The sequence below is a fragment of the Engraulis encrasicolus genome, chromosome 6 (genome assembly GCF_034702125.1).
Source record: "Engraulis encrasicolus isolate BLACKSEA-1 chromosome 6, IST_EnEncr_1.0, whole genome shotgun sequence".
Taxonomy (NCBI): domain Eukaryota; kingdom Metazoa; phylum Chordata; class Actinopteri; order Clupeiformes; family Engraulidae; genus Engraulis; species Engraulis encrasicolus.
Window position 1 is genome coordinate 49,664,819 of NC_085862.1, and position 23,925 is coordinate 49,688,743.

The following is a 23,925-nucleotide window of genomic DNA, read 5'->3' on the forward strand; positions in this document are numbered from 1 at the left end:
GGAAGAGAGCTGCACGCTGGTTCACATAGACAGCACCAGGAGCAGAACACCTCCACTATAATGGAAGGTAAATATTTGTGTGTGTGTGTGTGTGTGTGTGTGTGTGTGTGTGTGTGTGTGTGTGTGTGTGTGTGTGTGTGTGTGTGTGTGTGTGTGTGTGTGTGTGTGTGTGTGTGTGTGTGTGTGTGTGTGTGTGTGTGTGTGTGTGTGTGTGTGTGTGTTCACCATGTGCTTGCTTGCATTAAATAATCTGCCCCAAATGTGGAAAGAAACTTGGCTGAAACATTTGGAATTGGTCCAGCAGCTCATCCACTTTTTGTGAAGTCAGCTAATAAAATTGATGTCAAATTTCTGTGTGAAATGTAGTCTACTGAATGTAATTTGAATTTCAACTGATATACATATATTTTTTACAACATATTGTTGTTTGTAATGTGAAAAAAATATGGAAAGAAATACGCAGAAACATGCTTGAAAACAAAAACTGAGGAGATTGAACCAGTCAATTCACAAAAGACAAGTCTCTCCACGCACTTCTCTTATTGACCAGTGGATGGCACTGTGTACCCACAAAAAGCAATAACTGCAATTCCAATAGTTTCACTCAGTCGCAGCTCAAATCATGCCGTCAGTCCTTTTGGGATTTAAAGTTTCTGCCCAACTTGATTTGCCCAAAGACGAATGGCTTCACAAATGGCTTCATTGAAGCCATGTGTGTCAAATGTACAAATATTATACTTTATATTCAAGAACAGGTGACCAGTATAGACATTGAATGAAATGAGGTAAAGAAAAATATAGACTGTGAATGAAAAGAGGAAAACAAAAAAGTGGCAAAGTATGTAATTATAAGAACTATTTAAATTGCACTTTACAAAACAAACAAGCGTACACCGATCCAAATACATAGAGTATGCCAGACATAAAACTATGAACAGTTGTCAAAAATTGTATACATTCAAGGAGTTCATTCCAGAGCTAGGGCACACACAGATAAGTCCTGTTTTCCTAAGGGAATTGAGTGCGGGTTCGGGAAGATGGCATTCTCATGAATGATGTGCTACTGCTGCTACATGTAATTAATGAGGGCCTCAACCAGCCAGCAGCACCATAAAGAGGGATATTAAGGGCAACGTCTTGTTTTTGAGCTGGTAGCAGCAGCACACTGTGATGTAGAAGATAAGGTAAAATGTCCTGAAGCTTGAAAGTATTCAGGTATAGTATGAATGACAGTAGCTTCATTTTAGACATTTAGAAATGGAATGCCTATATGTAGGCAAAGGTAGTTTTAACCCTATTTGAGTATTTATTTATTAATTCAGGGTTTCAAAAGAGATACTAGTGAGGTTTTTTTCTAAATTCTGTGGCAGTTAGAAGGCAAGGGGCCTACAAACATGTTTAGGTCTAACCCTGATTAGTGGCCTCCAATAGGATGACTTTAGTTTCAGTCTTATTTGTGTCTGATTTCTCAAATGCAGGGACGTCAAAAGCACGGAATGTCACCTACTGCCTAATAATGACCTTTGTCATAGATGGGGCTTTGTTAGATACAACAGTGAAATTCAATTCTGTCTCTGCATCTGCATAACAGTGACACTGACTTCCATATTTATTCAAAATCATTATATATTTTATGTATTTGCTCCTTTAGTGAGCCCTCTAATCGGCGTATCTTTTCAAAAGTTATTGGGCTCAATATTATATCCTAAAATGTTCTTTCAAGACACCTTTTATCCTCCTTAGAAATGAATAGGATGTTGCTGTAAAATCTATTTCATTTTACACTCCATATCATATACATTTTAAATCATATAAATCATTGCGTGAACTGTGTAAGAATATAACAACCACTGGAGACTAATTTAATTTTGATCTCATTCCCAAGTCTCACTTCTGACATGTGCATGTGTAACATTAGAGCTGACGCTTGTTAGCACCCATTCTCCCCCCCCCCCCCTCTCTCTCTTTCTCTCTCTCTCTCTCTTTGCGGATCACACTTTCCATTAGGACCACATTGCTACCACCACGCTCCGTAGTCCCCGCAAACAGAGATGGCACCACTGGGTGCAAACAGCATGGAAGTGGCACCCTCCAAAGATCCCATTTCTTTCTCTGTGCTCTTAATGGCCACACAGGAAGGAAGAAAAGCCACTACTCAAATCATCAAACTTTACAGGGGAGCCATTGATAGGATACCAAAGTAGTTCAGGGAGGGATTTTCTTGCTCTTCTACTCAATCAATATAAAAACATTGTAGTGGCACTATTTTTTATTGATGCTGCGTAAATGGATAAATAGCTCTTTTTTTTTTTGAGTAATTTGTCCATTTCCCCTCGCCTGATATTGCAGTGGCAGCATTGCGGTGTCGGAGCCTACTTTCCTTGCCATATCTTGGATTGCACATATCACTCGTTTTAGTTGCAAATATGCCTGTCTTTTAGCACATCAAATGCACACACATATAGGCTATAGATAACACACACACAGGCACACATAGACGCACTCACACACACACTCTCTCTCTCTCTCTCTCTCTCTCTCTCTCTCTCTCTCTCTCTCTCTCTCTCTCTCTCTCTCTCTCTCCTCTCTCTCTCTTCTCTCGCTCTCTCTCTCTCTCTCTTCTTTCTCTCTCTCTCTCTCTCTCTCTCTCTCTCTCTCTCTCTCTCTCTCTCTCTCTCACACACACACACAAACACACAGTCAGTCAGACATTTATTTAACCTATTGCATGCACTGACAGCATATACATTCACTCACCCACCACTTACTCATTCACATGTTTTTTTTTTCCTTTGATTTTTTTTCTCATTAATACTACATGCACGTACACACGTTTTCAACTCCCACGCACTGGTAGGCCTAATGTGCCTCTAAGCCACCGTCTTGCCTGCGGTGTATTTGCATTTGCTGGGGCAGGGCCGACATCAGAGGTAACATACAGGTGTACTGTAACAATTGAGCGTGTGGATTGATGTGGCCTACAGAGGAGGCTTGTGGTTTGGGAACCTGCGTGACAGCCGGAGCGGACGCAGGAAAAGGCGGTGTCGGCGAGGCAGCTGTGTGTATGGAAATTCTTTTTTCTCTCTCCGTCTCTCCCTCTCTCTCTCTCTCTTTCTGTCTCTCTCTCTCTCTCTTGTTTGTTTGCTTTGCGACAGCGCAAGAGAGGACTACCGCGCTCTTTAAGGAGCCTTAATCCTCTCTCGAGCGCGAGCGGAAATTCGGATAGTTTCGAACAGAAAAAAGAAAGCCCTGTAACAAAGTCCCTGGCGTAACTCAATTAAAGCCGAGGGATGATGGCGGAAGGGTTGTTTGTTGTCCTTACCTTGGGTAAGGCTTAGATCCGAAGGAAGGACACCCTATTTGTGAAAAAATACTTTGTATTGAACTTGTTACCTTCATCTCAGGTAAATATTGGCCCCTGTGTAGGCTAGGGAGGCTTCAAAAGATTTCACATGAATAATACATATCCGTCGTGTCAACAAGTTGGTCAGAGAAAGTCAGACTTTTGCTCCTCTCTTGGTTTTAAGGTAAAATAGAAACAACAACGGGAGAAAAGGGCACAGGGATTTCAGGCCTGTCAGATTCATCAATCATTTTTTTGTGGTAGTTAGATTTCTTCCCGCTGTTGTCTCCCCACACCTTATTTGTAAACTGTTTTTTTCCCTCCCCAGAGATCTCCTGTCTTTGGCCCAGACAGACCTTGGCCCAGTGTTTTAGCATCAGTCTATCTGGCTGTTGCTGTGTGTGACAGCCTCGTCGCATGAGAGTAGAATAAGATTTTTTTTTTAAGAAAAAAGAAAGTGGAGTGCATGAATAGGCTCCCAGCTGTAGAGAGGTGCGTGTGGTAACGACAAAGCGCAGCGGGGTGGTGGCGGTAGTAGTGGTGGTGGCGGCGGTAGTAGTGGTGGTGGTGCAGCAGGGATGGTGGTGGCGGTAGTAGTGGTGGTGGAGGTGCTTGTGCTGCCGGTGGCAGTGGGGGCGGTGGTGGTGGCCGGGTAGGGGGACGCACCCTGAAACAAAAGGCCCCAGCACATGTGAGAAATCTGAAACGCCAGGAAAAGGGATGGGACACAAACAAGGGCCCAGTTTAAAGCAAGGTGGATTAGCGTGCCTCCCTCGCCATTCACCTGACCCACATCAATTGTGTCTGTTTGTCTGGCGACCAGATTGATCTCAACCCCAGTGATGAACTCTCTGCTAACAAGACATCACAAAACCCCTTCAACAAGTGGAAAGCACACATTTGTACAGTAAAACTGGTAGTTAAGGTAAATACAGTGTTTTGTCCAACTCACTTCAAAGTTTTTTACTTGTACATGAAGCATTTATCTTTTGACAATGAATCATCTGGCAATTTCAATTATGACAGGTCTTGGTTGCACATGTATAAAATCCTGTGATATGGTTTTCTTCAATATTATGCAACCTGTTCTTCACTGCATGTACAGTATCACTATCTCAGCCATTGAAACTGTGGTGGTACCGTCAGTGAGTTAGTTGGGAAGGTAAAACAGCAGAAGGCTAAAACAATTATGGACCCAGTGGTAGGAGAGGCTAGACTTTGGCCATTATCTCTGCCATTCATCATTCTCAAAGAGCTGTCAGCCACACACACGCACACACACACGCAGACACAAACAAACACACCCACTTGGCCAAAATATCTGCAGTCGTTGCACAGGCCTAGCTGGCTTGGACCGAAGTCAAGGTTCATCTCTTTATGTCCCAGGCCAGGGCCCATGAAGCATGACCCCTGGAGAGGCCTCGGCATTAATCATGAGAGAGAGAGAGAGAGAGAGAGAGAGAGAGAGAGAGAGAGAGAGAGGAAGAGAGAGAGAGAGAGAGGCATGTAGGCCCCGGGCCCCAGACAAGCCTGGGACATTCCTGGGACGGTTAGCCACTGGCCAGGTGAGACGGCCAGGCCATGGAGAGGAAAAGAGGAAGGGGAAGGTAACACTCCCAGCCCCCCCCACCCCCCCACCGTGAGGGGTGTTGCCAAGGGGACTCATGCTTCCCCATGGAGAGTGCACCCACCGCACTTCTGACAGCCTAAATAGGATGAGTAATTAGATATTATAATTAAAGATTAATGGTGTCAAATTGATCGTGTTCGTCCAGTCGTGTCCGGGCAGTCTGCAAAATAGGACCCCATTCCTCCCTGTGGAGTATCTCTCTCTCTCCCTCGCGCTCTCTCTCTCTCTCTCTTTCTCTCTCAGGCTGTTTACATGGTCAGTCTCCCCGGATGCTTGTGCCAGCTTTGCATTGTAAATACGACCGTGTTTATGTCTGACTGGGCGTATAGGCCCGAAACCAACGTGCCATTGTTCCCCGCAGGGATTGGAGGCCTTCCAGTATGTAAAACCTAGCAACAAGATTCGCCTGGAGGGCCTTGAGGAGCACAGAGAGAGAGACGCCGCTGGCAGTGCAGACAAGGACATATGGGTCCTTGTTTGGTTTCCTCTGCGGGGCATTTTTCCAACCGTCCACAAAGCACATCTTCAGCTACTGTAAGAAAATCTTACACTAGTTGCACAAATATTTTAAGTATATTCCCCTTTTTGTATACCTTTTGAAAGTATTTATTATGCATTCTTCAGTTTTATGTTTTGAAAAGAGTTAATTGAACTCACAATTTATTCAGTAAATAATGGTTTCACCATTCTCAAAAAAAAGTTTGCCATAGCTTTTGGCTAATGTCGTTGTTGACACCAACATGGTGCTGTAACAGTAGTGCTGTTTTTACCAGCGGAGTTGAGGGAATAGAAAAGTCTCAATTCTGCTGGTGGAACTGATGGGCACTCGGACGGCATGGCCTCAAATTGTGTTGCGCCACATTCTTTCTTAATTGATGATGACAGACGCAATTACTAGCCATGGTCGTCTAAGTGGGGCTGACACACGCTTTTTGTGGACACCTCCTCTAGGAAATTTGGGATTGGTGACCTTGGTGACCTGTGTTGGAGGGCTTCCACACTTGAGGGCTACCAAAATGGACCTCAAAACATGTCACCGTAGTTACTACATGCGTGGTGGTCTTAATGAGGAGGTCCTTGTCAGACTGGTGGCTGTTCGTTTTGTGTGTGTGTGGTAGCTCCAGCTCCTGCTCAGCATTGTAACTCTCCACTTCACTGCAGAAGGAGAGACGTTGGTTTTGGGGAGGCTTTATTGTTGGGAGTCACATACTACACGTAAACAAACTGTGTGGATCTACATGGTTTTGTTTTCCTACTGTCTTCCATTAAAAACTACCATTTTGTTCTCTTTTAATTATCATTTTCATAAAAATTATTTGCATGCTTTAATATGACTTAGGGTTAAAAAATACAACACAGGAGGGCAGATATTTAACTATCATGCCAGGCTAGACAGTATTTTATGTTGAAAAAAGACTTAACTGACAAAATACCTCTAAATCAAATGGCACTATTTCATCACATGATTCATTCAAATTACATCAGTTTTATGTAATTTGCTGAATCCCCCAAAAAAGTAATTGGATTGAATTTTGTTGCCCATAAAAAACCCAGTATGGTATTAAGTTTGTGTAATGGCTTGTCAAACAATTCCACCGAGTGATTAGAAAATGTACATGGTTAAATTAGCATGAATAAATTGCTCTATTCATTCCTCTCCACTCAGAAATGGAAGTAGTCACAAATCTTAATGTTATTTTGATTGTAATCACTATAATCATTACCCTTAATTCTAAGCACATTTGAATTGGACATCAGTAACTTCTTGATGAAACTCGTAGTAATTTCTTGAAATATATCCTCAAGGCAAAGCTAGTGTTGTATTTTTGGGCGAGATTCTTCTCATCAAAACCTTAATTTACTGAATGAAAAGAGTGTAGCCTTTGGACACATTTTTTGGGTTGTTTTCCTCTTATCTGTCCATTCGTGTCTGAGCAAGCTTTTTTGAGTCTGCAGACACCTAAAAGCTCCCAACATTGAAGAGTTCGGCTTTTTGTGGCTTTTGTATTGAGAGTACATAAAAATCATTTTGGATCATGCTCTCTATGTTCTGATTTTTAATTTGTATGCAGTGGACAAGCATCCTTTATCTAACTATCCACGTAGGACTATCCACAGTGGATACGGGTAGTTGTAATCGTGGACACTTTGCGCTAGAAAGCTATGGTGGGACTTAAGATAGCCTGTATTTGTCCCCAAAGGGAAATTTGTTTTCACCGCCATCGTAACTAGTTACAGCCAACATGAAGACATAAAGTATGCAACTCAATACACAATACACAATACACAATACAACAAGAATGGACAGTATCGATCTCAGACTTCAGTTGTCTTCTGGGGACAGTGGTAAAGCTCAGTCTTACATGTCCTTCCACTCTTAGTGGGAATTCTATGTAGGTTGCCATTTCCCACATAAATGCTTTGGATTTTCAATGGGCTGTAAGTGGTAATGAACTGCCTCAACAGTAATAAGATGCAGGTGCATTTAGGAGCGAGAATTGATTACCACATAGTGTAATTCGTGTGTGTGTGTGTGTGTGTGTGTGTGTGTGTGTGTGTGTGTGTGTGTGTGTGTGTGTGTGTGTGTGTGTGTGTGTGTGTGTGTGTGTGTGTGTGTGTGTGTGTGTGTGTGTGTGTGTGTGTGTGTGTGTGTGTGTGTGTGTGTGTGTGTGTGTGTGTGTTTTTAAATGTTTGAGTGTTTGATTGTCTGCATTTTTCCTTGTCCACTTTCTCCTACTTTGTGTGTGTGTGTATGTGTGTATGTGTGTGTGTGTGTGTGTGTGTGTGCGTGCAGTGTGTTTTTACTTAGAACTACCCAGCATTTGTTGTCTGCCTGTGTATGATGCTGTGGAGCCTGTGTATGTCTAATTATTGACCTGTGTACATGTTTTTTTGCATATGTAATATGTACATGTGGGTGAATGTCTATATCCTATCTGTATACAAAGTGATGTGTATGTGTGTAGGCTTGTTTCTGTGTGCACATGTTTCTCTTTGTTAGTGTATTGGTGGCCCTGCTCTATGTCAGTGTATTGATGCAGTGTGTGTGTGTCTGTGTGTATTTGTGTGTGTGTGTGTGTGTGTGTCCACCCATATGTGTGTGCGTGTCGGGGCATGTGGTTGTGTATACAGTATGTGCGTGTGGGTGAAGATGTGTGTGCACATGTTTGAATGTGTGCATGCACGTGGGTGTGTATAAACGTGTGTGTGTGTGTGTGTGTATGTTCGTGTGTGCATGTGTGGGTGTGTATTCGTGCATGTGTGAGTTTGTGTTTTGAAATGCCGCCTGAAGCCCGGGACCTTAGCCAGCCCAGCAAGATGAAAGCGAGAGCGGCAGCGAACACATACACACACACACACACACACACACACACACACACACACACACTACACACCCAATTTCCCAGCACGCCCTCTCGCCGGCTTTTCAGAAACACAGAGCGACGCGGCCCAACGTTTGCTCACCTGGACTGCCAGTCAGATCAGCTGCATTAGTAAACAAAAGGCGGCGGCTTTGGGCCCTGAGTGCTGTGCACGCCGTGCCGTGTGTGTGTGCATGCAACAGCTGTGTGTAGCCACGCTGAGCAGCAGCTGCCACACGCTATATCTCAGGCTGGAAAACCGAACGCTGAAGAACAGGGGGGTTTTTAGCCATTTGGGGGCCCAAGGCGAATTTAGTGAGGGGGCCCTTCAAATCGTTCCTTTGAACAAGGGGTAAGGAGTGGGGCAGCTGCTCTGGGGGCCCCTGCAATTTGGGGAATTTGATGGGGCCCAAGGTGGTTGCCCTCCCTTGCCTCTGTTGTAAAACCACCCCTGCTGAAGAGATGAGGTTGGGTTTGCTCAGCCCCGCAGCTATGGCAAGAACATCATCATGTCCTACTGACAGTCGGCTTTTTTTTTAAACACAGACTAATCTCATGTCTCGAGCGCTCTCAGCCCATGTCGTACATGACACGTCCTGTGTTAGTTATGTCAACTAGCTGGGTGTGTGTGAGAAGGATGTGTTGTGATTGCCAGATAATCTTTTTTTTGTTTGGTAGTTTTTTTCTGCTAGATTGAAATGGATGACAAGCATATGTATATGTGTATGTACACACACACACACACACACACACACACACACACACACACACACACACACACACACACACACACACACACACACACACACACTAAATGCACACGCAAATACACACGCACTAACACACACCCACACCCAAACAAACAAACGCACACACTCAAACAATATAAACACAATTTTGATGTTGCCCTTTTTTTACTCTCCTCCCATAAGCTTATCGCCTGCCATAAGGTTGTGGATCTTCTTGCCTTATTTCTAAGACCTGCGATAAATGTACCTGCAGCAAGTGCTTTCTCTCTCTCTGTCTCTCTATATGGAAATTGAGAGAAAGAAGCGGTTTCCCCTCTCCTGACCGTGCTGCTTGTCAACAGCGTTCCCATGTAGAATGAGGAGAGGCAGGGGGAGTGGGGATGTTCCTAGGCGTGGAGAGATCTGAAAAGTGGTTGAAATTATATTTGTTTTTCCCTGACAGAAGCGCATGTGTGCACCCAGGACTCAGGAGCTGTTTGGACATACATATTTGTAGAATGAGCTGACACAAGAAACAACAAATACCCTCTTTTGCTCTTGTAGTATCTTCTGATCTGCCCCCCCCCCACCTCTCTCTCTCTCTCTCTCTCTCTCTCTCTCTCTCTCTCTCTCTCTCTCTCTCTCTCTCTCTCTCTCTCTCTCTCTCTGTCGTTGTATGTGTCTATATGAGAGAGAGGGGGAGACCTAGACACAGACATATCCACAGCAAGAAATCCTGCCTCAGGCTCCCACTTGAGATTCATTATGAGAAAAAAAAGAGGGGGGGGGGTGTAGATCAGTAATACATGTCACTTTACACACCAGCTTGTAAAAGTGCACAAAGCAAAGGGGGAGAGACATAAAACAACACCCTGGAGATCTAGCATTAGCCGACAGCACTACGGGGAGAGAGAGAATGTCTGGGACAATATCCGTGAAGAGGTGTACAGACAGACAGGCATAGGGCTGGTCTGTGGGGAGAAATAGGGCCCGGGCACTTTGGGCTTAAAGGGGCCCCTCATAATTAGCGGTGCGGAACTGACTCACCGGTGGGGCCCGCACCCTCGTGGGCCCCTATTATTTTTTTGTTTACTTTTCTAAAAACAGGGGCCCACAAGGGTGCGGGGCCAGCACACCGGGAAATGCCCGATAGGCCAGATGGCCAGTCCAGCACTGGACAGACAGACAGACGGGCAGGCAGGCAGACCTGTCTTGAGTGGCAGAACTCTGATGACGGTTAAGTCTCGCAGGATTTACTGCCTGAACGGAGTGTCATGCTCTCTTCTGGGTGGTCAGGAGCCTGGGGGGAAGGGGGGGCAAGAGAGGGGAGGGGTGGAAGGGGAGGAAGGGCATGTTTCTACACCTCATTACCCATGGTGCTGTGCACCTTGTGAATAGGGCCTGGAGTGTTTTGATGATTTCGATGATGGAGATTGACAGGCGGGAGCAGTTTTGTTGTTGGGACGGGAGTTTATCGGCTGCTTCTTCTTTTTTTTTGAGAGAGAGATCAGATTGTCGAATTTGGGACTGCAGAAAAATATGTGAGCTGATCTGCTGACTGTTGAAAGACTGTAGCTGACTCCTGAGGGAAATGCTCTGCCATGCCCTCAGTTTGCTATGCAGTTTGCTGTCATGCTTCAGTTTGCTATGCAGTTTGCTGTCATGCCTCCGTTTGCTATGCAGTTTGCTGTCATGCCTCAGTTTGCTATGCAGTTTGCTGTCATGCCTCCGTTTGCTATAGTGTGTACAGTAGGGATAGAACCTGATACCTGGAGAACAGCTATATGGTCAGGCTCTTGTAAATACCTCATGCAGCTAAACATCAAGATAACGCTGATAAATGACTCGGTTAATTGAAATGATAGTATTTGCCAAAGCTTCTAATTAGACACAATCAATTGACCACATGTGATTGAAGTGCCTTGATAGTCATTAAGGCGCACTAATCAACACAACAGAGGCTATGGGGCCATTGCAAGTGTCTTCGAGTGCAGACAAATTACCTCCCTGTCACTGCTAGAGACAGCGTGTGCCCCCTATGCTTGTACAGTTCTAGCTGAGCTTTCTACTGTTGATTTTAGTCAATATTATTACGTGTGAAGTGACTGCTCATATGAACAAATGACAACAGTTACAGCTAATAAAAAATACATCTGCATCTTTTGCTAGGGATATATAGCACAAGTGCAACACTGCTTCCTAAAGATAATTATTTAGGGAGGGTAGTGGTTCTAAACGGGGATATGGAGATACGATTGGGAAATATACCACTCAGAAGTTATTTAAATCACTTCCTCATTTTTTTTACAGTAAACTTTCTATTGATTTAACAATCAAAATATGTAGACCCTCTGTAATAATGCCTACTCCCATAATTTGAACCTAATTTTAAAATCAAATGGTAATTTAGTTTTCTATGAAGACATCTAGGTTTCTAAGTTAGATGCCCTGCCATGTAATTTCAATTTCCTTGTATGACCTTTGCATATGAAGAAACTGACAATCAAAGCTGACTTGACTTGACTTGACTTAATGTACTAATAACATGCAGCTAATGCTAAATATCAGCATATCAAACAGCAACCTTTGGTTAACCCTGGTTTTACTGTTGCTTGGTGTTTATGTGACTGTGCTTGAGTGGTGCTGCCTGGAAGGCCAAGCAGAAGCACCACTCGAACAAACCAACCAAAGGGCTTTATGTGATCTCCTGTGGTGCCCCGGTCTTTACGCTCCACCACAGTCACCCCCCCTTACCCCATAAAGCATCCTTCGGAGGAGAGGTGTGAGGCAGTAAGCGGTCTTCTGAGTTGGGTGTGAAGAGAAACATGGGCCCTAACAAGGTTATTCACATCATGGTCATCCACAAATGACCCCACAGAGACCGGTGACTAAGCCCCTGTGTGTCCTCCTCATAATGGCCAATCACGTGAGGAATTTCCTGTCCCAGACGGACTTAACAACTGTGGAAAAAAAGACACCAGGCACTTGTTAAAGTAGAGCTCCCAGTAGGGGCAGAGGGTTTATTATTTTTAGGCTGATCTAAACACCTGTGTCTCTCTCCCCTCCCATCTCTGTTAGCATAGCAACGGTACCGGTGTGAGACCATTACAATTTAGTCAGCAGACTATTTTTTTCGCTCTTCAAAATGTCTTAGCATCTCTCTTTGGTAATGCCTGTGATATTCTTTGAAGGAAGTATGAAAAGCATGATGTGGTGTTATGTACTGTTTTGGTGTGTGTGTAATACTGTAATTGTTGATATACACTAATATACTGTATGACATCTGTGTCTTTGTCAACAGGCTCAGCATCATTGCGTTGGGTGCCATCTGCCTTAAACCTCACCAGACGATGATGATCCACAACAGTACAAGGAAGGTATGCATGTACACATGATGCCTTTTCCCCCCTGTATTACTGGTTGGTTATGTGCGTAGTTGACCACTCCTCATCTCTCTCATTACCAAATGAATTGACCTTCCAAAGAAAAATGAAAGTACAGGTAAAACATGTTAACAATAGATTGTAATTCCATGTGTACATATGCTGGAAAACAACCCTCAACACAGACAGATAGACAGAATATCAAAATTACAATTAAAAAAAAGAAAATTTGAAAGAAGAAGCCATCGCACGTACTCACGCACACATACAGTACACACATACACACACTTTTAAATTCTATTCCACTTCCTTTCTTGTGCTTTTCCCCTTTTTTGCTGAAAGACTGACATGAAAAAAGAAAACAAAAAAGAAAGAAACACTGAGAGAAAACCTCCTTGTTTGTTTCAGATGTATGAGGAGGTGAAAATGGTTTGGTAACGAGCAGGTGCATCGGCCTTGAAGCAGCTGTTTTTGGTCCTCAAGACAAGGTGTTCCAGCTCTCTTAAGCACTTCATGTAATCCTCTCATGCAATTCACACTGTAATTGCCGAGGTGCAGGCTGCCAGGCCTAGTCCCCCCCTCCGCCACTAACCCCCCAAACCAACCCCCACCCCGCCAGGGAAGCTGACAGGGGGGGGCAAAGGGGTCTGTTGTCCCGGGTCCAGGGCGAGAGGGGCCCCAAAATTGGGTCCTCATCATTCGTGCAGGCTGCCAGGCCCAGTATAGTCTCTGCTAGGGAAGCCGACAGGGGCCGGGGGACAAAGGGGTCTGTTGTCTCAGGCCCAGGGGCGAGAGAATGAGAGAATATTGTGTGTGTGTGGATACTTGCAAGTCTTTTTATTGTGTGCATACTGTAGATGTGGAAGTAGCTAGTGTGTGTCTGTGTGTGTGTGTGTGTGTGTGTGTGTGTGTGTGTGTGTGTGTGTGTGTGTGTGTGTGTGTTGTGTGTGTGTGTGTGTGTGTGTGTGTGTGGGGGTGTGTGGGTGGGGGGTGTGTCCATCCATATGTATTGGATGGATGGGAGGCCCTTTCAGATGACTTTGTCCTGGGCCCCAGCAAAAGCTGTCAGTGGCCCTGGTCCCCGCCACCCCCCCACACCCTATTCACCCCCCCCCCCCCCCCAATCACCCCCCCACACGCTACCCCACCATCCTCAATGTCCCTCCAATGCCGGTGGCCTCAGCAAACACGCACCGCTGCATTAATTAGTCGCATGAAACTAGATGGGGGCCGCATCAGCGGGGCTATTGTTCCGTCCTGCGCTCTCCTCTCGCGTGTGTGTGTGTGTGTGTGTGTGTGTGTGTGTGTGTGTGTGTGTGTGTGTGTGTGTGTGTGTGTGTGTGTGTGTGTGTGTGTGTGTGTATTTGTGAATGTGTGTGAGTGAATGTTTGCAAGGCACACATGTGTCCGTGAGATTGCACATGAGATAGAAGTGTGTGTGTGTGTGTGTGTGTGTGTGTGTGTGTGTGTGTGTGTGTGTGTGTGTGTGTGTGTGTGTGTGTGTGTGTGTGTGTGTGTGTGTGTGTGTGTGTGTGTGTGTGTGTGTATGCTTGCAAGTCTTATTCCTGTGTGTATAGATATGAAAGTAGCGTGTGTGTGTGTGTGTGTGTATGTGTGTGTGTGTGTGTGTGTGTGTGTGTGTGTGTGTGTGTGTGTGTGTGTGTGTGTGTGTGTGTGTGTGTGTGTGTGTGTGTGTGTGTGTGTGTGTGTGTGTGTGTGTGTGTGTGTGTGTGTGGACACTTGCAAGTCTTTCTCTTGTGTGTCTATGTGTGTATAGATGTAAAAGTCGCTACTGTGTGTGTGTGTGTGCGTTTGTTTGTGTGTGCGTATGTTTGTGTGTGCGTATGCGTGTGTGTGCGCGTGCGTGCGTGCGTGTGTGTGTGTGTGCGTGTGTGTGCGTGTGTGCGTGCGTGTTATTTTCCGATCCAAGGCCGTCTGCTCAAGTGGAATCTAGCTCCATTCTCTGACTTCCTCGCAGTGCTAGGCGGCACGGTCAATAACCGCGAGACCGAGTCTGATGCGTAGGTAGGTAGCCGCCCGGGCTTCCAGGGTTGTTGTTGTCCATACGTGCGCTCCCTCTCCCTCTCTCTCTCTACCTCTTCCTCGTCCAAGGCCAAACTTGATAATGTGACAAAGGTATGTGGCTGGGGAACTATGTAGGCCTGTCCATGTAGATGCGTAGCGATTTTTCAGCCCTGCAAAAAAAAAACAGAATCTTTCGCTCTGGTGAGATGGGACGACGATGTGTCAACGGTGATAAAAAGGAGAAACCACGAATGGTGCAAATCAAGAGTCGTTGTAGTTGGTATTCAATGGACAGCACTGTTACAATAATACAGTAACACTGTAACGGTGGTTAACCCCTTAGCGCAGAGCCTCTGTTATAACCTTATTGTCACCAAAATGGTAATGACCAAGTCTTAATCGGTTACTTAAGACTTAAAACTCTTTTGTTATAATGTAATTGAGTGTTTTCAGCTGAGTGAATTTCTGTAAGAGTCAGTAAGAGGCTCCGATGGTTTCACTGGTTTCCGGTGGTGCTATCATGTTGTTCTCAATAGTGTCTTGGTAGGAGCAGGTTGTGTAAAAACACTGACAACAAAGAGTTATATAAAGTAGAAGTAGAATTACTCTTACAAATGTAATTACAACGCTAGTGATGTGATATTCCATGGTTTCAACTTTGTAATATCATACTACTTGTGTTATAATTACATTTGTAAGAGTACTTCTACTTCTACTTTATACATTTCTGCGAGGATGTGGTGTCATGTAGGATGCAGTGCTCTGTCTGATAGTTTACTTTTCCCAGGGGCACTCATCTCTTTCCTCTCAGCTCCTTTTCTCTTCCCATGCACCAGACAGACACTCAAACTCACACTCACAGACAAACTTATAACAATTTACAATTTTCTGAAACTGTACAACACTTCTTTAAAAGGCCCTATAATTGGGAGTCATCTGTAAGCTTACACTCGATTACAATGTTTGGCTGACTCGCTATCGCTTACTGTCGCTGCAGGGCTGGTACTGTATGCAGTTAGTCAGCCAACTCTGAGGGAGATCTCTAAAGTGCCAGTATTACTGTAAATGCAGAATATAGGTACAGTACTCTGGTGAGGACATGCTAGTAGGATTATTTCTTCAAACTCTGTAGACTATAGTTGATTTTTTACAAACATTTCACTTCAGAGTGGCACAAATATTTTGTGTAGCTCCTATTTTTTAACTTCCTGAATGCAGGAAGTTTTAAAAAAGTAACTTACAGCACCATACAACCAGCCCTTATACACCCCCCAAATATACCCCCCTCTCCACACACACACACAACACAACACAAACACACACACAACACAACACACAACACAACACAACACAACACAACACAACACAACACAACACAACACAACACAACACAACACAACACAACACAACACAACACAACACAACACAACACAACACAACACAACACAACACACACTGACTGACACTGGTGGAATTTGCTTGGGTGGGTGGGTGGGTGCAAAGGAGCTCTGGATGTAATGCCCCATACCAGTCCCAGCCATGCAGTTAACTAAATTCTTCTTCCCTGGGCCCCGTCCCCCGTCCTCCCCTCTGAGCAGCTCGGCTCCCCTCTTTACACCACCAAGCCCCCAGGGGAACAGGATGACACAGCTCACTGATGCATCTCTCATTAGCATGTTACCAGCAGCTCGCTCGCCTAGCTCTAGCTGCTTCACTCACTACTCATTTCTCAGACCAGGCAGTCGTCCTACCCTGAGAATGGGGGAAGAATGCGATCCATTTGCATGAATCTTTGGCAGAGGACAAGTTTGCCTCTCTCTCTCTCTTCTCTCTCTCTCTCTCTCTCTCTCTCTCTCTCTCTCTCTCTCTCTCTCTCTCTCTCTCTCTGTGTTTCATGCACTGCACTCTCTCTCTGTGTCTTCCTCTCTCTCTTTCTCTGTCTTTCTCTCTCTCTCTCTCTCTCTCTCTCTCTCTCTCTCTCTCTCTCTCTCTCTCTCTCTCTCTCTCTCTCTCTCTTTCGTGCACTGCCCTCTCTCACTTTTGTCCTGTCTCACTCTCTGTTGTAGGGTAGTGTCTTTACCCACTCACAGTGTTATTTTTCATTTGGTGATCTTGTCAACAGCCTAGAAGTTAGTGGAGTTCTAATAGTTCAGAGAATAACAAGAGGCGAAAGAGGCGATTTTTAATATAATCTTTTTCTGGCCCTTAACACCCTTTTAAAGTTTCAGTATATGGAGCTTGCATATGTGTTGAATCCTCTGTAATGTGATTGATTAAGTAAGTTGAGTTGGTTGTTTGTAAGTTGGGTTTTCTGAAATCAGTTGAGTTTTCCCTGAGCATCAATTTAAAGTTTTAATATATGAAGATGGCATGTGTGTTGAATCCTCCATCATAAAGTAAGTTGAGTTGAATTCCTCATGCATGAGACATGATGGGGCTCATGTCAGTCACCTCTGCCTCTCTGTGGGGTTTGGAAGCTACCCAGAATGCACCCCCCCACACACACACACACAATCAGCTTTGTCATACAAATTACTTTATAACTACGGCCAAAATGAATAGGCTGGATGAAGGAAATGGCTCATAAATAAGATAAATGATTACCCTCTAGTAGAACAGATTAGTTTACTTGAATGGACACCAGCCCATGATCGTCTATTCATTTTTGGGAATATATATGCAGATTATTTTTTTAGAAAACGATGCTGATTCAAGTTAGCTGTAACAAGCCGAGCAATTTCCCATTATAAATTCATTCATGTTTCATTGCTGAAATATTCCATCTTCGCTGAATTATAAAAAGCTAAAGTATTGCTATTTGTTTAATCTGGTAGACAGACTGACAATAAAGAATCTGTTTCTTTTGATAAATTACAATTTGGCCTAATTCATTTTTAGCCTGTAGTCGTCTACAGCTGCATGGTGTGACTTTTTGGGTGTTGCCTACCCTTCGTCACGGTCCATACTGTACATGTAAGAAGGATGAAATGTTTTTGTTCCACCTAACAGGTGTCTATATGCATGTGTGTGTACACACACACGCACACGCACACACACACACTCAAACACACACACACTCAAACACACACTCTCTCTCTCTCTCTCTCTCTATCTCTCTCTCTCTCTCTCTCTATCTCTCTCTCTCTCTCTCTCTCTCTCTCTCTCTCTCTCTCTCTCTCTCTCTCTCTCTCTCTCACACACACACACACACACACACACACACACACACACACACACACACACACACACACACACACACACTCACACACACACACACACACACACTCACACACACACACACACACACACACACACACACACACACACACACTACGTATAATGTAAAAAACCCAAGTCTGATTAATGGTGGCTAATTAGCAATGTTAATGACCAGGTGTCCAAAAGCGGGCCAGCTTCTCTCAGCATGGAGGGGCTCCTCATTGAGAGGCCCCCGCTTTAAAAAAAAAAAAAAAAAAAAAAAAACCTCCCCATTCCCAGTGACCCCTGTCCTCTCGGCTGGCAGCCCCCAGCGCGCCACTCTCTCATTACCCCAGAGAGGAGCGCGAGGGGAGGCCAGGGCCTGAGAGCCGGCCCCGTTCCCATTTCCACCCAGGGCCCGTATTAATTAAGGTCAGCATTGGCCAAGACTGTGGGGCGCACTCTGGGAGCAGGAGAGAGGGAAGAAGGAGAAGGAGCAGGAGCAGGAGAAGGTTTGGGGTTTGGTGTTTGGGGTGGGGTGTAGATTTGGGGGCTGTAGTAGAGTTAGAGGGTGGGAGGGGGGGGTTAGTTGGGGAAGAGAGGAGGAAGGAGGATGGATGGCTGGCTGGCTGGTGGGTGGGTGGATGTGGGTGTGGGTGTGGGTGGGTGGGATTAGTTAACCCCCACCACTGCGCTGTCACTTACTGCCTCCCGTCCCCTCACATGGGATATGGGCCCCTACTCAACAAGTGGGGGGGAGAGAGAGAGAGAGAGAGAGAGAGAGAGAGAGAGAGAGAGAGAGAGAGAGAGATATTGTGGGTTTGTGAATGGGTTTTAAGACTAGGCAGAAATCTCAGGAAACCCTTCAGAAAAAGGGTTTAGCGGCAAATTTGAGGAAAAGTCGGTAAACTTGCTATTTCCCATAATTTGAGGGTGCTGAATCCAAATATTTTGTTTACCAAGCTGAATTTTGAGTTTTAAGCCTGCTAATTAGCATAATAGCATAGCAGTCATACTAGGCGAATGGAGATTCTTTGTCTCTGCTATATCTTTTGAAAGGGTTGATAAATTGTCACCAAATCTTGTATGCTGATGCTCCTGTACATGTAGGCCTATTGTCTATATTTTGGAAGCCACTGGTTTCAAGATGACTGACTTTCAAGATGGCAGACTCATAAAATGTTAACAAAAAGTCCCATACTAATGCAAATTACAAGGATGGCACAAATCACCCAGCTTGGTAAACATAATATTTCTAATCAGCACCCCCAAAATATGTAAAAATAGACTATTTACCGACTTTTCTTCAAATATGCCACTCGCATTCTTTTTTTCTTAAAATTGTACTAGTACACAACTGCGCAAAAATCGCCGAAATACATTCAGAAAAAGGGATCTAACAGCAAATTAAATTGATATTACCTTTAAGTTGAGGGTGGTGATTCTAAATATTATGTTCGCCGAGAGAGATTTTGAGGTTTAAGTGTGTTAATTAGCATAATAGCATAGCAGTCATATAGGCGAATCAAGTTCTCTTTAATTAAACATATTTCATAAAAAGTCCACTAAACAAATATCAACATAATGTATCAATATGACAAATATTATAATAAAATATATAAATCACCATATGATGCTTGATTAGCATTAGCGCCCACTGTACTGCAACCACTATACTGCAACTACTATATTGTAACTTTTTAAAACTTGTGTTTTTCATTTCATTCATTTGATGAACAGAACAAACAAATTCCTGACACAGATCTAAAGTAGAGTTGGATTCTAGATGACCGACCATTCTTGTTTTTATTTTAACAGGTCTTTGGTCCCTGTTTGCTATCATCAGCTTTTACCCTTTATTGAGAATAGTTTATTGCTTCACTGAAATATTGGGATATATAACATGACGTGGAGATGCTCTCTAGTCATTCTCTCCATGGTGTCATGTTATAGTCATTCTCTCTAATCATTCTCTCTACCTTTGCCAAAAAATAAAGCTCCTACATTTGCCACTCTTCACAGGGCAGGAAAGAAAGGAGTGGAAAAGTTAGTCACCAAAGCCAAAGCTGAAAGAAATGTTTTGCTGCGCATTGTCACAGCATATGACGCAGGAAGGGATGTGGACTTGGGGAAAATCCTCAGACACGAGTTGATGAATGTCCCCACTGCTATTGCAGACAGTGATGGCTATTTGAGAAGTGGAAATAAATCTATCCTCAGTCAGGTGTTATGTGGTGATGTGGAATGTCCAGCAGTGGTGTACCCTACAGACATTCATTCAACGCTAGTGATCGATGGTCAAGCTTTTGTTATGATGCTAGGACAACCATCTGACTGCAACACATTTGGGCAATATGCCAGCAATTTCGTGAGAAGAGTGCTTGCATTTGGCAAAAACTTTGACAGAATTGACACTACATTTGACAGGTACAGAGACATATCAATTAAGAGCACAACCAGGGGGAAACGTGCAAGAGGATGCACACCTATTCGCCGTGCCATTGAAGATAGCTCTGTACCACTTCCAAGGAACTGGGCCAGTTTCCTTGCTTTGGAGAAGAACAAAGAAGATTTGGCAACATTTCTATCAGATGAGCACATTTCGGCAAAATGAAGTGCAAACAGTTGTGGCTGAGAATGGGGACCTCCAAAAAACCCAGGCATATCCCCACACACAAAGTGCATGAGAGTCTGAGGGGTTCCCGATATTGAGAATATTCTGGCCTTCCATGCAATAACAGGCTGTGACCAGGGGCGTCGCCAGACCTATTTAACAGGGGCACGTGCCTGGGTATTGATTTGCTGTGCCCCGGTGTGAGTTTCACAAAAAAACACAATAACCTTGGCATTTAACTCAAGTTTAGAATACGCAGTAATCTACAGAATGTGCACAAAAGAGCGCACTTGCACCACTTGCAATAATATAAATAATTTACAATCTTTTAAAAATAAATGACTGCAAAAAAATGTTGTTGCTCACGCGCATGATCTCTCGGTGCCCTACTGTGCCCTAGTATAGCAATAGGTCAGCCGACGCCCCTGGCTGTGACACTGTGTCCTACTTTGCAGGACATAGCAAGAAAACATCCTGGAAAACCTTCTGGGAGCAGCGTGCACTTTTAGATGGACTTGGCCTGGGTGAACTGACTGAAACCACCATACATTCTGCAGAGAAGTTAATTTGTTGTGTTTATGACACCAACGATGCCAGCTGCAATGATGCAAGAGCCACACTGTTCTCCAGATGTCGGGGACCTGAGGCTCTACCACCTACGAGCGATGCTGCTCAGTGGCATATTAGAAGAGCACATTATCAAGCTCTAGTATGGAGACAAGCAAACAAAACAAATCCAATTCTACCACCTATAGAGGAAATGGGATGGGATGTCATCAATGGACACCTGGAACCCAAACTGATGTCTGTTGCAGCAATCCCCAAAAGCTGTAGCTTGATGGTTACCTGCAGATGCAAGTGTGGTTGCAATACAAGCAAATGCAGTTGTCGCAGGGCTGGCTTGCTTTGTACAGGTGGCTGCAAATGTAGAAGAACTCCAGATCATCCATGCCAGAATGCAAGCAGTTTGGACTAAGGAGGAACATCTCACTTCAGGTAAATTAGAAGTCATTTCTCTTAACTTTCTATTTCAAATTTAACACAGCTTAAAATAACTAACACCAAACACAACATAAAATCCTAATGTGTGACTTTTTCTTTCCACAGTGACTTTTGCAGTGGCCATGGAGCTTGAGAGGCACTCTCTGCTGTAAATAAATTTGATTTAGGCCTGTTCTTAGTTTGATTTCAGGTTTAAGAGCAGTTAAAATGCTTCGTTTTATGAATTCTGTTTGCTTTATTACCTTTATCCCATCTGTTATTAATAAACGTTGTTATTAATAAACTACCTTGTTTTATTGCCTTAATTCCATCCAACATGTTTAATAAATATTTGGTTATGACTCCTGCACTATTTTAGCACTTAGATATGACATTTAACCTTAATGCTATGATGTTTAACTGATTGGTTTAGAAATAATAATTAAAAAAGAAAAAAACGTTTTGCTCATTTTAATATGCAAATTAGAAGGTTTAAAACTCAGAATTCAGCTTGGTAAACACAATATTCAGAATCAGCACCCTCAAATTAGGTAAAAACATGGTTTACCGGCTTTTCCTCAAATTTGCCGCTAGAACTCCTCTTTTGTGAAAATTGTACTAGACTGTCTTGGTAGTGTTTCACTACATGCACCTTGGCACGGTAAGTCCTGTAGTTGTACTTGTACAATTGCAGAGCAAGATAATGTAAGGCAGTGCAAATAAAACAACTGAGTGCAGACCTTTAAAAAAGAAAAAAATGTTTATGTTTACTTTAAGCCAAATGGACAGTGTATTATGTCAGAATTGGACATGTAGACTTACATATTAAAATCTTTACATCCATTTAAAAATTCAGACCTGATTTTGCAGTATTTACCTGTATTAATTTACGATATACAGAGTGAACCTGCAATGCCTCATCACCTTTGTGCTGAACAAAAGAGATCTTAGTTTTGAAGAGAAGCACCTGCCACTTCTCCCTCCTCATTGGCAGGGCGAGCTGTGCAGTGATTCGGATTTGAAAAACCCCAAATAATTCTCATTTCCTCCCATTTTTGAGATATGGAGGAAAATATCCTCATCTGCTGCTTTAAAGAAAAGGGTGAAAAAACACCTTGGATTCATTATTCCTACTGTACCATCGTGTGATGATAACATTGTAGAGCAATTTGACCCTCCCCCTTGCCATTCTCTGTGTGTGTGTGTGTGTGTGTGTGTGTGTGTGTGTGTGTGTGTGTGTGTGTGTGTGTGTGTGTGTGTGTGTGTGTGTGTGTGTGTGTGTGTGTGTGTGTGTGTGTGTGTGTGTGTGTGCTTGCATGCGTGCGTGCGTGTGTGTGCGCGCATGCATGCATATGTATGTGCGTGGCGCACGCATGTCTCTCTGTCTGTGCTCGTCTGCTGTGTTGCTGTGTGTGTGCGATGCAATGTGTGTTTTGTGGTATGGGGGGCGGGGGTTGGGGTGGAAAGTGGGGGATCACACTATGAGTGACTGAAAAGCAATTAAAAGTGAAATCATGTAATGGGAAATGAAGAGTTTCTGATGGAAGAGGAGCGCTATTGTCCGCCAACATCTGGATGCAGGCAGGGAGACACAATGGCCCCTGTGCTGTGCGCTGCCTTGGCTAATCGGGCTTGCATAATTGCTGGCATTGAGGCACTGGAGGAGCCTGCACCACTCCAGACTAGCAAGTAATTAAGGAGGCTTTTTCTCGCCAGGCTTTAGCATCCTGGTTATGTTCTATTTCATTACCCTTTATGCGGTAAACCTCAATTCACGAGAGGCAGGAAAAACCTTGTTGCAATTAGCAATGGGATACGTCTTCGGGCACTTGAGCTAGGCTAGGAGGAAGACGAGTGTGTGCTTCCGCGGTCGAGGCTGACGTTTACGAGAGGCTGTTGATGATTCCTGGATCCTAGACTAGAGGGAAAAAATGTATTGTCTATCTCAGGGTCAAGTATTTCAGGACGCAGAAAAGGAAAAGTAGGAGAAAATGGAGATGATTTTTAAGTGTTTTCAAATATTTGAGTCTGTTAGTCTGCTAAAGTTTGTAATTGTCTTCAACCTTGTTTCTTGTGTCTGGAAGAAAAACCAAGAGCATCTAACTGTCACAAAGGGGTATGTAGAGGCAAATGGAATGGGGGAGTTGGTTGGGTGTTCGGGGATGTAAAAAGGTGAGAGTGAAAAGGTGAGGCAATCAGATCAAAATGTTTTTTTGTGACATTCAGATCCATTTTGAGTGGAAAAACCTTGAAAGTGGACAACATTCTTTTTTCAAACCTTTTATGAAAGATAAGCAGTGTAAAACCACATGACCAATTTTCATTTTTCAGAGAATGATGCAAACGCAAAAAAGTTCATATCTAGTAGAAAAGCTGCACACTCGGGTGTATTTTCTTCTAGTAGGTTAGCATGACAGACAAACGTCCGTCTCCTCCTTTACCGTCTTACAGAGGATATAGGCAGGGTGTTTTTTCAAACCTACAAAAAAGGAAACTTGAAGTTCACTAAAAGTTGTTTTTTTAATAATATAGTAATGTCTAAACTAGACATGATTTGAAAGGAAGATGTTACATTGACAACCCAAAAGGTGGAACTCAGGAAATCATATAATTTTTCACTGCCACCCGCAATCTCAAAATTTGATTCCATGTTCTGCCTGA

The 23,925-nt window shown here is 43.8% G+C and overlaps 1 long non-coding RNA gene across 1 annotated transcript in view; it reads left to right on the top strand.

Moving 5' to 3' along the window:
• The window catches only part of LOC134451417 (uncharacterized), a 65,962-nt gene continuing 42,037 nt past the window's right edge, over nt 1–23,925 (top strand). The window contains exons 1-2 of the long non-coding RNA XR_010035233.1: nt 1–67; nt 12,365–12,440. This is a non-coding gene — a long non-coding RNA (uncharacterized LOC134451417). The remainder of the gene's footprint in view (nt 68–12,364; nt 12,441–23,925) is intronic.